The 16,807-nt window shown below is 44.0% G+C and overlaps 1 non-coding gene across 1 annotated transcript; it reads left to right on the forward strand.

The window, feature by feature from the left end:
• Positions 1 to 16,412: 16,412 nt before the first annotated feature.
• LOC118759591 (U6 spliceosomal RNA) lies at positions 16,413 to 16,519 on the forward strand. The gene has a single exon (XR_004996284.2). It is a non-coding gene; the product is annotated as a U6 spliceosomal RNA (small nuclear RNA).
• Positions 16,520 to 16,807: the final 288 nt, after the last annotated feature.

The following is a 16,807-nucleotide window of genomic DNA, read 5'->3' on the forward strand; positions in this document are numbered from 1 at the left end:
AGTGACATCATCTGTAGGGTCCCTCAGTTGTGGCTGCTCACACAAACTCTAAAGAGTTGACACCGCCTTACAACAGAAAATGAGATGTACAGTGCTATAAACTGAATATTCATGCCTCACAGAGGTCATGTGACTGGAAGAAGCATTTGACATAGGTGTCTGTATCCCATGACACTATCTGTGGTTTGATCACTGACTGAGGTCCTGATCCCTACTTTTCCCAGTACAGACCTGACAGGCAACAGTGAGGGCTTGCATGGTTGGGTCTCTGACATGAAGACTTGGGTTGAGTTCCCAAATTGCAGTCTACCTGACCTTGGGCTGTTGCAGGCATTTCGGGGAGTAAAGCAACACAGGGGAATATGGGAGTGCTTTCTCTCTCATTCTGTTTCTCCCATTTCCAGCTCTTTCTCTCCCCCTCTTCCTCTCAATTAAACATACAAAGACAGAAAAATCACATGCTGAACCTCTAAATGCCAATGTGTGAGAATTCCGAGATGATGTCTGTAAGGAAGCAACTGATGGTGTGTGTTGACAGGGGGAGCACGTAGAATTATTGTCCAAACTGGAACAAATACTAGATCTTCTCTGCCCTCATGAGCACACACCAAAGGAAAGATTGTGTGAAGAAACAGCAGGAAGGTGGGCATCTACATGCCAGGAAGGAGGCCTGCATCAGAAGCAGCCAGCCGTATTGGCACCTGGATGTCGGATTTTCCACTGCAGAATCAGGAGAACACACATCTCTATCTAATCTGAGGCCTTTTGTTAGGACAGCCCAGGGCACCAGTGCAAGCCATTTCTGACTGGTCATATACTGCTTCATGGGGTCCTGCTTGTCATGAGGTTTGCACCTTCATGAGCACCCTGTGTTGATCAAATTCGCCCTGTCATTCAGACCTTTGCTCGCACAGTCATGAAGACAAGTTCCCAACAAGACATGTGTTTGTTATTGACACTGAGGAGCTCATTTTATAAATGAGTTTATTAAATCAGATTTTTGTTGTATACTGTAGTTTTCCATTGGAATTGATTTAATCTCTAACATCCAACTATAGTAAGAAGCCGTATCACGAAGGCACTCTTGAGTATTAATATCAGGAGTCACTGTCTGATGAGGTCTTTAGCATCATGTTTTAATTATATATGTAGAAAAAAGAGTTCTTAGGCTTCAACTCAAGATCTAGTTTTTTTAAAACAATTATTTAAATTGACTTTGAAGCACCTTCCAGCCAATTGTTCAACAGTTAAATTCCCCAGAATGCCTGCTGTTTTCTCTCTAATTCTTGGCATTATTATCTTTCTGGAAACAGAGCTGCTATTTAGCTCAGCCAGCACTGAACAGAAACTGATTATTCTCTTTTGATGTAACTGGAGTGACTTAAATACTTGCAGTCTTTTGTGTTAAGGGAAGATTAAAGCTTAGGAGGAAAGTGCTCTGTCTCACAATTCAAAATATTTCAATATGAAGTGACTATAATTTCTTTAGCAAAAGCATTTGGGTCACTGGGTGCTCAGTGACAGCCTTAGGACTAGATCATGCACTTCCTAATGGGCTTTCTGTTCTTTAAAGCAAGGACATCCTTTGACTCCAGTTATGCTATGCACTTGGACACAAAAAGTAACTGATGAAGTTGTATCATGGACTCTTCTTTCTGTAAACCAGAAGCTCATCATATCCTGATTCATCATCAGTTTTCCAGTTGTAATGCTTCAGAAATCATAGTTGCTTTTGGTCACTCCATATTCTCGAAATTTTTGCTGAATCAGACAAGCATATGTTGAGAAATTTAGTCATTCCAACTGTTGGGTGGTGAGTTTTAGCATTTACATTAACATCAAAAACATCTCGGCATTGGAAAGAAATCAATAAAGGGGAATTCAGCATGTTACTGAAAAAGGTGAGGTCAGCAAGGTTCATCAGAGCTACTGTGCTCTGTTGTACAGAACAGTGTGGAATTCACCACTTTCCTAGGCCAGTCTGCAGACTTCCTGATTGTTCCTTTTGCTTAGGGGACTGGTGCACACTGGAAGGCTCGGTGAGCCTGCTTCTGCTCAGCTGTTTCCTTGCCCCAGCTAGTCTCAATGATTTCATTCTTCAGCTAAACTGATGACACATCCTGGGTGAAATTCAGTTATTTTAGCTGCACGCATCAGTGTCATCTATAATTTTGGTGGAGGTTTTGTTGCCAATCCCCACGTGGACTTCTGGCCATCCTTGCAAACTCAGTCTGTGTTTTTCAGGTTTCCCTCATACACCTCTAAAGTTGCCCGTTCCTGACATAACATTCACAAGATCACTCCATCAGCCACAGCACTTCTTTTGAGCTATTATTTGGCACCAAGAATTATACTAAGAGGACATAAACGTGGAAGGGAAAAGACAATCCCTAGGTCATGAAGCTGCCAGCCTATGAACTGTGCAAGGGAGACAGAGTGGAAAACCAATGTTCCATCCAACACTGGCTTAAGAAAAAAGTACAAGACTTTGTATCTCTTCCTCTTAGTGTCCCTTATCTGATTTAGCTATTTCCAGGCTTAATCTGTTGAAAATGGATAACAGAGATCAGAATGGTGGGATCCTGTCTTCATACAATTTGTTTCACTCACAACAAAATAAAGTCATTGGACCTTGTGTCCTGTTTCAAAAGGTGGTTAAGCTCCCTCTTTCCTTTGCAATGATTCATCACAAAAATATGAATGATAGGAAATTTCTATCATTGGTGCAAAAGTTTCAAATGTGTTCTTTTCAGAAATATCAGCACAATTTTAAGCTTTATCTATTTATGTAAATTGAATGGTAGAGAGAGTAAGGTATTCCATCCACAGATTCACTCCCCAGATAACTACAACAGCTATCACTGAGCCAGACTGAACCATGAACCTGGAATTCCATCAGTGTCTCCCATGTGCATGGCAGGGACTTCAGTACTTGAAGCAGCAACTGTTGTCTCCCACAGTGTTGTAGCAGGGAGATGGATTGGAAATTGAGCCAGAACTTGAACCCAGATGCTCCTAAACGGGATGCAGGTGTCCCTAGTAGCACCTTGAGTACTTTGTTTTATTTTTATTTTTTTTTTAATTTTTTAGTCACTTGAAAAAATGGCAGGGGAGAGAGGGAAAGAGAGGTAGTAAAAAAGAGAGAAGGAGGGAGGGATATGATATATATGAAGGAGAGAAAGAGGAAGGAAAGTGGGAGGAAGGGAAGGAGGACCGATGGAAAAATGATCTTCCATCTTCTGCTTCATTTCCCAAGTATCTACAACTACAAAGGCTGGACCAGGCTGAAGCTAAAAGCCTGGAATTCCATCCAGGAATGTAAGTGGCAGAAACATAAATAACTTACTCCCAGGCTACACATTTGCAAGAAATTGGATCAGAAGCAGAGCCAGGACTCAAACCCAGGCACCCTGGTTGGATGCAGTTGTTCCTTGCAATGCATCTTACTGCTATGACATAACGCCTGTCCCCCTGAGTTTCATTTATAGAGTTGCTGCATAATCTGTCCATTGGCATGAAGATACAGCAAGAGCCTTGGCACTTTGTGAGGATCCTCCTACATGTGGTCATGAAAACTTCCTGAGAAAACAAGAGCAGTAGCTGTGAACAGTGAGATTTATTATCTTTCCTTGCTCAACCTCTGAATATTTTCTATACTATGGAAATGATTCCTACTCTATCATGTTCTGGATAATGACATCTCCTCATTATACGGGGCTCTTTTAAAAAGAATAATAAGTAGACTAATTATGTCAGTCAGTTGGAGTTCCTGGAAATAAATTGGACTCTGAGCAAAAGCTGTATGTTGCTGGACTCTAACCTTCTCTCATCCTTAATGCACAGCACATACCTCCTGAAGTACAGAAGCACTATTGAGGCTTAGGAAGCCCAGGTGCTTTGTGTTATGTTTGGTGCATTTGCTGGGATGGATCACAACCATCTAGAAAAAAGTGAATGTGACCATATAGAATTTACTGGCTTCACTTGGCAATAACCAGAACTCTGTGAAATGTCTTTCAGAAAGTTTGAGAAGTCTTAATTAGATGGGATGATAAAATGAAACTTGCCTATTAGGTAGAAATGCCATTAGATAACATGGAGATCAAATCAAAATGGATATGCAAGTATGTACATACCCTGACTCATAGATCTTCTCATGATCTATTGAACATGATCTGGACCCAGTGCAGTAATGTAGTTAGAGGCTTATTAAGACTGTTTCTTCCCCTGGGTGTTCTTTAGTGTTATTTCCACATCAGCTTGTGTTAGCTAAGATTTAAAGGGTCTCCCGTTTGGTTGTCAGTTGTGATAGCATCTCTCTTATTCTCCCTTTGCCTCTAAGGAAATTAAGTTATACTATATCACAAACTTGGATTTTTGGACTCCAGATGTTATATATAGGGAAACTATTGTGTTTAAATCTAAATGACTCTGAGTTCTGATGTGTAGTTCTTTCTGCTTCTCTCTACACATCTAGAATCCACTATGAAGTTTGCAATTGAATCAGAAACTTACCAGCACACCTCCCAGCAAATGTCAATGCCAGTGAAAATTTTCAGAAGTTATAAAAAATTCTGATATAAATTTTACATTTGTGCAATGTATACATGAAGAAGTGAAATCTGACCAATTGTGTGGAGCAGAACTCATTTCCAGTCCCTTGTTCTGTAATCTCAGCAATGCTGTTTGTGTTTCAGACTATAATGGTACATGGACACTGATCTAACATTAAACCGTTACAGCTTCTGCTGGTCTGACAAGAGCCATGCCTGACACATCCATAGGATCATCAGCACATTTTATTACCCATGTACCCACACTTCTGCAGGTTGACACAGCAATTACTTACTACAATACTGCAAGTATATGAACGCTAACACAAAAAGGCAAGAACACAAACGAGTTAAGTCTGTCTGTCATCCAGAGTAAGATCCTTTCTACTTACAAATTAACTGTCTAGAACTTCTTTCATCTGTGAAGAGGGGGCCAATGACTATGACACCTTTTTTCAAAATCTCAGGGAATTTCACTTAGTGTATGCCACTCTAGGGCAGAATTGCTCAAGATAACCTTTAGTGTTGTCTCCCACTCTCCTTTTGGTGGGGAGCAATTAATCCTAGCTTCTGCAAGTCTAATAAATTATCCTGTGAGAATCCTGTGTACTCAGAAACCAGGTGCCTCTTGCCACAGCTCAGGGGGGATCGTGGAGTCCGGTGGAATCCCTTCTGCCTCTCTCACCCAGCTCCCTTTCTCTCTATCTATTTTCCCACTCCCCCTCTTCCCCTCTTCCTCTGTCACTCTCCCTGCCTCAATCTCTCCCTCCTGAGCATGGTACTTGATATTTTATCTGAGTGCAGACACAACCCTGCATCAGAAATGCATGAGGGTTGTATGCATCTCCTTAACCAGTGAGGAGGTTGACTTGAGGGGTTCTGTGGGCCTTAGGTGTTTCAGTCTTTGCCTATCAGTTGTGGTGTTTATTTATAGAAAGATGTCCCTGTTGATAAGTGCTGCTTAATCATATGGGTTATGTGGATTTCATCACACTTAGCAACTTTACAAGTGTGTTTTCTGAAATGGAAATATTTTCTGATCATTTAAATGAAAGGCCTGAGTCTGCACTGTGGCTGGTGAGTTGCGCATTGGAGGCTCCGGTGGTCAGTGCCGAAGACCTCTGCAGATTCCCCCTCCATATTCTTCACTCGGAACATCTATTTTCTTTGTTTTTCTACCCAAACCTCCCAATATCTAGAAACATTTGTGTTGGTACTGTGATTATTTTTCCCCCTTTTTCTCTTCAAACTTACTGGGGCAGAGAATTTGGAGAAGCTATAGCAGTATCCTGTAACCAATTTTGAGGACATAAGGGGATCCCATAAGAGGTTTGAGCTTCCATCTGCCCTCCAGGCCACCTGTATATGGCTTGGAGTCAGGAGCATGGAGACCAACAGCTGGGGGCAAAAACCTATCACTCCTGTTCATTTAAGGGGAGTAAGCTCATTGTACAGAAGGTAGTACTTTCTTTTTTTTTTTTTTACCTGAAAGCAGATACTGAATAATGATAGATACTCAGAGGAATTCTGTATAGATCTTTTTAAAAGGTGATGTACATAAATGAGTAAGCCTGGTGCCTGAATCATAGTAAGTGCTCAGTAATTATTCATTATGACCATTATAATGTTTATTGTTACCAACAGAATAGGATAGGGATATGAGAAAATTTTGCTCAAAATGCATGCACATAAAAAACAAGGGCACTAAGTATAAAATGGTATTTGAAGTATTAGTGTACATTTCTGGCCACAGGGTCCTTTAAGTACACAGCACCTTTGCCTGTGGATACATATTTTTAGAATGCAGTTAGAGCACATTCTCCCGGATTGCCTGAGTGGTCTCACATTCAACAATTCTGTGTTACTTCTTGTGTTACTTTCTTTTTTCCCAGTTCCCATTCTATGCATCTGAATGCCTTTGTTTTTTTCTTCCGTTGTGCTGGCGCAATTTTTTTTTTAAAGATTTTTAAAGATTTATTTTATCTTTATTTATCTTTATTTGAAAGTCAGGTATACAGCGGAGGAGAGACAGAGAGCAAGATCTTCCATCTGTTGATTCACTCTCCAAGTAGTCACCATGGCCAGAGCTGAGCTGAGCTGAAGCCAGAAACCAGGAGTTTTCTCCAGGTCTCCCATGTGGGTGCAGGATCCCAACGCTTTGGCCCATTTTCGACTGCTTTCCCAGGCCACAAGCAGGGAGCTGGATGGGAAGCAGGGCTGCCGGGATTAGAACTGGTGCCCATATGGGATCCCAGTGTGTGCAAGGTCAGAACTTTAGCCACTAGGTTACGACGCTCATCCCATGCACAATTGTTTAATACGATCAATGCAACATGCAACAATTACTGAATGTGGTTTTGTGTCTCATGCTACCTGAGATAATAAAACAGTTTAAGTCTGACATGATAAACCAAATGTTTTCCATGTACTCATTCTTCCTTTTTCTCTAGCCCTTTACACACATACCCATGTACACACACACGTGCATATACACTCATTTATATTTATTAGAGGTACTTCAAAAAGTTCATGCAAAATAGAATGGGAAAATAAGTAAATCCATCCATTCAATAGGGTTTTCAAAATGTTCAGACTATGGATATTATGGGAAACTTGTGCATGAATTTCAGAATATTTGGCACCAAAATAAGCATATCTTTTTTATTTTTTTTAATTTTGCATTATGTGACAGTTTCATAGGCTCTGGGGTTCCCCCCCACCCCTCTCCATGCCCCTCCCCACGGTGGACCCCCACACCCCGTTGCATCATTACAGTTCAAATTCAGTCAAGATTCTTCCCCTGCAAACAGATGCCAAGCATATAGTCCAGCTGCTCATTGTCCAGATGGATTGAACAGCTTCTAGAGGAGACTATTTAGCTGCGATCAACCCCTAGTGGTTTTAATATTTCTCTAGTTATGAATCACTGCTAGTCTCGCCTCTCCCAGCTCGATGAGGTCGTTGTAGAGTTCACTGGTTGACACTGTCCATCATAGAGTCTTCATTCGCCTGGTTTTCACTGCCAGCATATATCCGGGATGGTTGATTGACCCGTTCCGTCCGCCGTCTTATCTTGGCTGGCGTTCTGAGTCCAGCTGGTCATCGCTACAATCAGTTTGTAGGTGCAATTCCTGGGCTGATTTTGTTTTCGGACTGGAGTTGCTCTGGAACCAGTGGGTGTTGCAGACTAGGTTGGTTTTTGCCTAGCACGTACTCGGCACTTGTATCAACCAGTGGGGGCTGGAGCCTAGTCGGGGCGACCCACAATAACCCCCACTAGGCCTGCCCCCTATCCTGGTTTGCCTGTGTGTATAGCAGACTAGTCCAGTCTGTCCCACATCCCATTTAGCTCTTGTATTTGTCCTTGGGTTTTAAAACTTAGTTCTAACTAACCAGCTCAGCCATCCTGCCCCCACAGATGTAGTTGTGTTCCTATCTGTCTAGCCACCCCAGCCCCCTTCCAAGTTATCATGTCCTCCCGCGGGAGCAGTGACCCAGAAGGGGGGAACCCCTGGTTTCCCTCCTGGGTCACTCACCATCCCGGTTTATGCACTTATCGGGTGGTTCCGCGATTTGACTTAACAGAATTAGTCCCTAGAGCCAGGTTCTGCCAGCTGGTGTTGCAACTAAGTCCTTACACCCCTCCTCCATTCTAATTTAGGCTTGCCCCAGCAGGGGAAAATTTGCTCAGCCTGGCTTTTCCCTGGTCTTGTACGTATGCGGCGCACAGGTGTTGTAGCCCTGCTTAGTGTGGTCTGTCTCCAGACCAGCCCACGCTCTCCTGTGGGAGTAGCAGTCCGGTGAGGGGACCAGCCCCTAAATTCCCATGCTGGCTCTGCCCCTCCTGGTTCTCACGTGTGCGGGTTGGGTGCTGCAGTCAAATCTAGTACCAGTAACCTTGCCCTGTCATTCCACATTGTGCGCTGGTTTTGTCGCAACCAGATCCAGCCCAACCCATCCTCTGTTCCGGTGTTTGGATTTGCCAGTGGACAACATGCACTGATTCAGCCTGGTCTGCCCCTGTCCCGTGCCAAATGTATGCCCATGGGAAATTTTCCATGGCCTCTTCTGGGCTGTTTCCTATTGTGCTTCTTGCGCTAACCTGGAGGGTCTGTATCTTGCCAGAGGGGTTGCCCTGGCACTTCCCTCTGAGCCTCTCCCATTGCCAAGTTATGCGCATACCAGGGGGTTTTTTGAGCCAGCTCTTCTCGGTTCACCTCCTGTCCAAGCAGGAACAGTGGTTTAACCTGTATGGCTTTCACCCCATTCTGCTTCTTGTTGTAGGATGTTTCAGCCCAGCTGTGGCTCGTCTATACCCACGTACAGTTCACAAGTGGCTCAGTGGGGGGTCGAGACCTAGCCTAGCCAGTCTCATGTTTACCCTGGTTATCGAGGACACCAGACAGTGTTGGGGTGCGGCACAGTCCGGTGCATCCAATCCCAGCCCATATTAGTGCCTTGGGAGACTACAACTATTTCTAGGTTAGGACACAGCCCCCATTCCCGCACACGTTCCCCTTGGAGAGAGCCTCAACCCAGTTAGGGTATCCCCTTGGCTCCCAGACTGGGCCTGTTACTAGCCTTAGATCATGTGCCTGCCAGTGGTTGCTCCGACTCAGCTTGTTTCAGTCCCTCATTTGTCTTAGCCTCAACCTTAGACATTGTGGCTTCGCGTCCTTGATTCAAGCAGAGTAGCAGGTGTAATGGTCCAACTCGGCTTGACCTGTGTTCTATCCTGGCGGGCCCGGGCACAGTTCACCTTGGGCACCTGGTGGCTGGAGTCAGGGTCTGAGCAAGACTCCCCATCCTGCGGTCCCCAGGTAACTTCCCAGTTGCCGGAGGTTTGAACCCCTGAGCCCTAGATTGCGCCACTTTCCAATCCCGTTCATCCTCCAACGAGGGCGATGGGTGTGTTGTCCTAGAGATTCAAGGTTCTGTTCCTGGACACTGCCAGGAATCCTGTCTCCCCTATACCAAAGTTGGTCCTGTTGATGGGTGTCCCCAAATAGCTTTCCATATTGTAAAAATCTCTGAGCTCGCCCAGAACAGAGGACTCGCCCTCAGCCTCCTTGCTGCGGGTTTGGCAAATGAAACTCACCCAAGTTGCCCGCTCCCACCTAACGGGAGCAGGGCAGAGCTCGGACTTTAGTCCAGCTCTGAGGTGGCCCCCAGGCTGCCAGCCTGGGGACTCCGTTGCCCCCCCCCCCCCGGGTTTGAGGGGGCCCGAGAACGCGCCCGCGGGATTTGGTGCCATTCTGCGGCCGAGTTTCACCGAATGGAGGCACCCCCGACATCCCGCCATTTTGCCGAGGTTTCAATTCTCCCCCACCCTAAGAATGAAGCTCACCCAAGTTTCCCGCTCCAAGCGCACGGTAGCAGGGTAGAGCTCGGACTTTAGTCCAGCTCTGAGGTGGCCCCCATGGTTGCTAGCCTGGGTGCTCCATTGCCGCCCCTGTGTTTGAGGGGGGGCCGAGAACGCACCCACGAGGTTTGGCGCCTTTCTGCGGCTGAGTTTCACCGAATGGAGGCACCCCCGGCATCCTGCCACTTTGCTGAGGTTTCAATTCGCCCCCAACCTAAAAATGAAACTCACCCAAGTTGCCCGCTCCCAACACATAGAGCAGGGTGGAGATCGGACTTTAGTCTAGCTCTGAGGTGGCCCCCAAGGCTGCTAGCAAAGCAGCTTTTTCTGATCTTAAAAACTCCATAGCTCGCTGCCGGGCGGCCAGCAGGCAGAGCCTGGCACCATTAGGTGCACTGGCCGCCCAAAGACTCCCTCACTGCCTCGCGGCAGTGGTCTTGGCATGCTGAGTCCTGGTTCTCGGATCCTGCCTGGCTGGGCCGCCCCCGCCCAGGGGAAAATAAGCATATCTTTTAATTCCATTTCCCATGTACTTTTTGAGTCTTGCAAAATATTTTTATTTTGTATTTTGAAATATTTTGTAGTATGTTATATTAATTTCTTAGTTTCCTAGGACCAACCTAATTAGCCACAAATTTGAAGGCTCAGAACATCAGGAATGTCTGTTCTCTGGCTCCAGGGGCCAGATGCCTGAAACAGTGGTTTTAGCAGGGCGGTGTGGCGGTGTTTTCTCTGAAGGCTGTAGGCTAGGAGCCCTCCTGGCTTCCTGAAGCTTCTTTTGGCTCCTGGCACTACATAACTGTAGTCTGGCCGCCTCCTTCACATGGACTCCCCCTGTATTCCAAATCCTCTTCTACAGTTCTCTTTTAAGCACACCTTTTATTGGATTTAAGCTCCTCTCTGATAATCCAGGACAATCTCATCTAAAGTGCCTTTACCTAATTATATTAGCCAGGATCCCTCCTTCTCAGTGAGGTCACATTCAGAGGTTCTAAAGCTTAGGACAAACTTATATTTGGGAAGACTCGTTCAATCCACTACATGAACTTAGAAGTCATTTTGTTCTTCTTCTTTTTTATGTTATGCTTGAATTGAAGTTTACATGTATCTAGCTCATGTTCAATAGCTGCTAATAAACTGAAAATTATGTTTACTTGAAAAGCACTGCTAGGATGCTGAGATGCATGTAACTCATAAAGTTTAATTCTCTCAGTCCTTTGAAGAAAACTGTACTCTTAGGAAGTGCTCTTCTACATGGACCATAGACCTGTCCCACCCAAAGACACCAGCCATGATAGGTCATCACATTCACATACTAAAAAGTAGACTTTTGTCAATCTCCCTTTGAGCTGTCCTTGGAACACTGTAACTCAGAAATACCTTCATTAGAGGAGCAAGGCCAAGCTACCCTTTTGTCATTGTCAGTGGAGCCTGGAGACTTGGCAGCGTCACTCAGCAGCAGGACACTGTGCTGATACAATTTCATGGTTTAACCTCCAGTGGAGAACTGGACTGTCAACTCAATTATTTTCTGGGCCCCCTTTGATTGGCAGAAAGCCCACTCTGCTAAGTAGATATTGGAAGCATTTTTGGATTTTTTTCCCTAACCAGAGAACTCAGACTATATTTAAAGCCACAAGAAAATATGATAATGCAGAGATGGTAGCTATTGCTTCTTTGCTCTTTAATGTACATCCTCCAACAAGAGCAGGTCGTGAAGTACTGCTGCCCATTTGAAGCTCCACTAAGCATTTCTGGAGAGCACTGTAGCCTCTCACTCCTCACGCCTTAGGAGACTGCAGACTGTGTCATGACTGGCAAATCCCTCTGGCCCCCTCCCCAGCATTTAGCCATAAACAAGCCTTCCCCCCAAACACCAGGAATTTGGGGAGCATACCCATGATTGTAGCTCTTAAACTCCTCTTTGCAGAGTGCAACAGAACTCCTAGGAAATTGTGATGGAGTGAGGAGTGAGCTAGTCTTTGTTCTGTGCCAGGTGCTTTTCATCTCATCTCATTTGATCCCCTTAGCAACCCTGTGACGAGTCATGAGTGAAAAAGCAAAGCAGAATCTGTGAGTTCAACCTCAGGAAGCTAATGTTTGGCTTTCGATTGCTATACACCCACAGATAGAAGGAAATTGGTGAGGAAGCCAAGTCCAAAAGCAGTTGTTTTAATGGCCTGGTCTAGTTTGAAACCAAAACATATGCCTGCTAACTAAAACTCACTGCTCTCTCAGTTACAGCAGGTGAGCAGGTGGGTTTGAAGTAACTAACAGCAGGAACCCTACCTCTGGCCTGACCTGTTCCCCTCCTCTGGGCTTTAGAATGGTATCCTCAGATGCAGGACAGTCAAGGTTCCAGACAGCCTGACTGGGCCAAACTGCCCATTCAGAAACCTCCATCACAACCTGTTCTGGTACTCAAACTTATAATCTGAGCTTTTATCAAAAGTCTGCATCTATCTGGTCATGCAGCGTATCCCCCAGAGATTCCTCTAGTACCCCGTTGCTGGAGGTGGTGAGCTTGCTGCCTGCCATCCAGCCTCCCGGTGTGCAGGAGTTCCATCTAAGCAGTTCCAGTTTATTTAGGAAATTCAGCTTCTTATATAGGACAGTGAACAGCCTCAGGCCAGGAATTTCAGGAATTCCAAGAGGGGAGAAATAGGAGCCAATTGTCATCAGCACTACTGTGGAAGCCACCTCCCATAGGCCAGGGGCAGGTGAGTGAAATGGCCCTGGCCAGTCTTTCTTTAAAACAACTTGACCCCCCACCCTGGTTCACACCCAGGGCTCTGCCCTTGGCCACCATCTTGCTCGCCACGTGTAAGGCAGTGACCTTGACTGTTAGTCACCATCTTGCTGAATCAGTGATCTGTTCACCCTTTTGAGCCCCACAAGGGCAGTGTCTAGAAAGTTGAGTTTCCAGTGCAAAGGCCTGCGTGTGCATCCTACACAGGCATCTCAGTTGTTGCACAGCCTTGGGCAAGCCCCTTAATATCTCTGACCTCTCCTGTGCCTCTGTGTAAGTGACATAACTTAGCCTCTCATGCTTCCAACAAAGATGATTATAAAGGGTATGATCCACCATAGTTGATAACAATGGCAGTACAAATAGTAAGGTATAATGTTAAAGAGACACACAGAGCCAGTGCCTAGTAATCCAGATGCCTAAACATGATCAATGCCTCTTAAAAGCCCAGACAGCTAGAGAACGCTCAGATGCAAACGGCCACTGCTTTGCTCATATATTTCAGTCCCCCATAGCTGTTCTAAACACTTTGCCTCCAGAATAGCATTTGCTGGGTTCTCTGAAGCTTTTTGTGATTGGAAGCTAATGATAGCTCTAAGTTCAAAGTCTTAATTCATGTCTGAACTTGCACAAATGGCTTCCCCTAGTGCATCTCGGGAAGCACACACACTTAGTAAATATTTGCCAAGGGACAGAAAGAGTGAACAAATGCCTTCGGAATCTTTTTTGTGTGCCACAGGTTAATAGCATGATCTCAGAGGAAGAAGTGCTAACCTTGCATTTATCTTTGTGCCAGAGCACCTGTGCTGCAGCCTATCAGGTAGCCCCTGGAAGTCTCCCTGGTTGAGAGCTGGGGTGGCATCCCCAGAGCCACTCTTCTGTCAGGCAGGTCATGTGGGCCCTTGAGAAGTGTGCACTGACATATGGCATTTGTGTGCTGTAAAAGTATCCCCCTACTGCCAAACATCACTCTCATTTCCTGTTCGTCATTTGGTTCATCACCCCCGTCAGCTGTTCTTGGAATGTGTCCCTTGGATCTGTGATCATGGTGCTAAAGTTTTAAATGTCAAGCAGACAAGCATCCTGACGTCCTCATGGGGGATGCTAAGAAAGAGGTCGTTTTTGTTTTCTATCACTGTCCATAGCTAGTCCAGGCAGGGAAGACACACGTGTGCCCCCTGATAAGTCTGTTCTTTGGATCTGTGCCCCAAACAGAACAATTGCTTCCTAATGCTCCTTCTCACTGGAGATGGTTTGCTGAGTCCTCTGTCCTGAGTTCGCTGGTGCCTGTGATTACTGCCCTTTGCTTGGCAATGCAGAGATGTTCTTACCATGTGACTTGGCTGTCCCGAGGCCATACAACCCATAAAGACACATTCCCGGCTTGTTCTGTGCATGGCTACATTTTCATAGCTTGCCCCCAGCCTGGGTAGCGCACAGCAGCGGCAGAGACTAAAGTTAATTGAAATGGCAGCCACATCACATCTTGCAGAGAATCCTTTCTCTAACATGCGTGACTGGTTATGTCTCCATATAGAAATCCTTCTCTTTTGCTGTGCACAGCATAAGTGCAAAAATAAAGTCTCAGCAAACAGGGATTTTCCTCCTGATTGGAGTGACAGTGCAACAGAGGCCGACTTGTGGAAGTACTTGTGTGTCTGTCAGCACTTTGCTGTAACAGAGTGAGACTTTTTTTAAAAAATGGTTTTTAATACTCCTCCTGCACTTTATTTACTTGAGTCCATGTTAAGAAGTTTTCTGAGTAGATGGCAAAGAATAATTCTTAAAATGTCTGAATACCAAATGTAAGATAAAAACGTAATTGCAGTTTAGACTTCAGATTTATTTGAAAAGGGGATAATGATAGTAATTACCCAGTTTGAGTTTTGTAGAAGGCTAATTAGATCCCAAAGCATTTGTATGCACAAGGAAAACCATAAATACAAAAGACCATCTGGTCCTTATCAGCTTACAACACTAACAGTGTCTGTAATTATTTTTTCTATATTGTTTTGATGTTGACATTTTATGGAGCAATATGTTCTACCCTGGTTAACCTACGAGTCTGAAAAACTAGGGGTTTTCCCCCACTTTCCTAATAAAAATTAGAGACCCCACAGGTAAAGGAGGTACTAGTCTTCATAGAAACAGGTAAGCATTTCATTATAGAAGTAGTGCCAGAAATGTGTTTTGTATGAACTTCTCTGGCTTATCTGACCTGTCTCTAGTCATTTTGTCTTTTGGTTGCACTTTGTGTTATATATTATTATTTTCTTTTGATAAGTAAAATTGAGACTGATCCATGGAGTTCTGTTCCTGCCTGGCAGTGCAGCCTTCCTTGGTCTCTTTCTTTAGCCAGCACTGGGTGTGGTAATCTGGATATTACAAATGTTACTGCTTACTATGTTCATTGTCTGTCTTCCCTGTTTGGATATCAGCTGAATAAGAGCCAGCATTTTGTCTCATTCAGTTTATTTTTTCTCTAGCTCCTGCAATGCTACCTGATACATGGCAGCTATTTCATAGATGTGTGTTCCAGTGGATAAATAAAGAAAATGAAACGTGTGATTTTAGTTTCTGAAAGCTTTTGTCAGGTGGAAAAACTACCGCAAAATGTAGTATATTCAAACTCCTAACATGTCATTTGTTCTCCAGATTTTGTACAACTTCTAGAAGGGATCAGCTAAAAATCCCTTTGTTCTGCATGGTTTTGTTGGAGGACAGTTGGTGGTGTTCTACTGACGGATGACCCTATCTAGATGGTCCAGAATAGCTCTTACACTTCTGCAACACAGGAAGGGCTATAATAATGGGTTCATCTAAGGGTATTACTACGTTACATGAGGCCTCTTCTTTGGTTACAATTTTTGTAATAAGCTGACTCATTGTATTGAGAGGCTAGGGTAGAACTCATCAGTTATTGGAGAGGATAAGCCTGGGATTGGCATAACATGAATTCCACAATAATCTGTTGGTGGAACAGGTCACAAAGACAAGCTCAGTTACCATGGGAAAGCAGTTTCACTCTTCCTCTCGAAAGGAAGCAGAGCGAAAACAAAGGCAACATAAATAAATAGAAATTGTATCAAACCTCATATGAGGAAGAATAGTGACACTTACTGAAAAACCCTAAAATAGCATTTATATAAGAATAGTGATAGTGAGTTCCACTATCAAATGGATGTGGAATAAGAAAATCAGCATCAGTTCACGCCATGAGCTAAGCCTAGAAGAAAGAATGAGGTTTCTATGAATGAAGATAATGGGGCAGGGTCTTGTCAAGGAAATAGATGCTTTGATTAAAGATGGTGAGAAGCCAGGATTGTAACACTGCTTTCTCCAGCAGCTGTTAGTCTGTAAAACCTTGGCTTGAAAGACTAATACCATCACTGTTTCTGGAAAGACACTGTATCAAACCACAAACAATTCCAATTACATTTTCTTTTAAATGCTAATGGCATCTTCTTATAGATTTCTTTGTGAGAGTTCTCTTTCAGCATCCTGTTAAGTGTTAGGCTTAGCTTTGTTGGCTGTATTCTGTTCTCTTTTCTCTGATAAGCACTAGGACAATTCTTACTTTCTTTCTCCCTTTGGCTTCTGGGAGACTCAGATCTGTAATGGAAATTCAGAAACTAGTATGTTGAGTGGCATTTTACATTTCCTTTTCTTTTATCCTAATGACTTACTTTGCTTTGTGTTTTGCTCTTTGAACATTGTATTATACACATTGTACCAGGAATGTATTGTGGTGCTAACTTTAGCAGCACAAATACTAAAATTGGCACAATATAGAGAAGATGAGCATGGCCCCTTACAAGGATGATAGGAATATATTGTGTATAAACGTCTGGTGGTATATCTTGTTAGTCATTTCATCTTCCAAATGCTTGGGTTCAGTTATGTTTTGAGTTTATTGTATATTTTCATCTTGCTTTGTTAAATATGAACATTACCTTTAATATGCCTCAAAAATCCTCCTGCAAGGTCACTTGAGCAATAATGTGCAGACTGCATCATGTACATACTAGTCCATCAACTAATTAAAAATATGTGAGTAAGTATAAGCAAATAACATGCGTTGTGATTATGTTCTTATTTAGAAAGAACATGTGTGTATAATTATATGTGAGATCCATGTGTAAA

The sequence above is a fragment of the Ochotona princeps genome, chromosome 4, assembly GCF_030435755.1.
Source record: "Ochotona princeps isolate mOchPri1 chromosome 4, mOchPri1.hap1, whole genome shotgun sequence".
NCBI classification, from domain to species: domain Eukaryota; kingdom Metazoa; phylum Chordata; class Mammalia; order Lagomorpha; family Ochotonidae; genus Ochotona; species Ochotona princeps.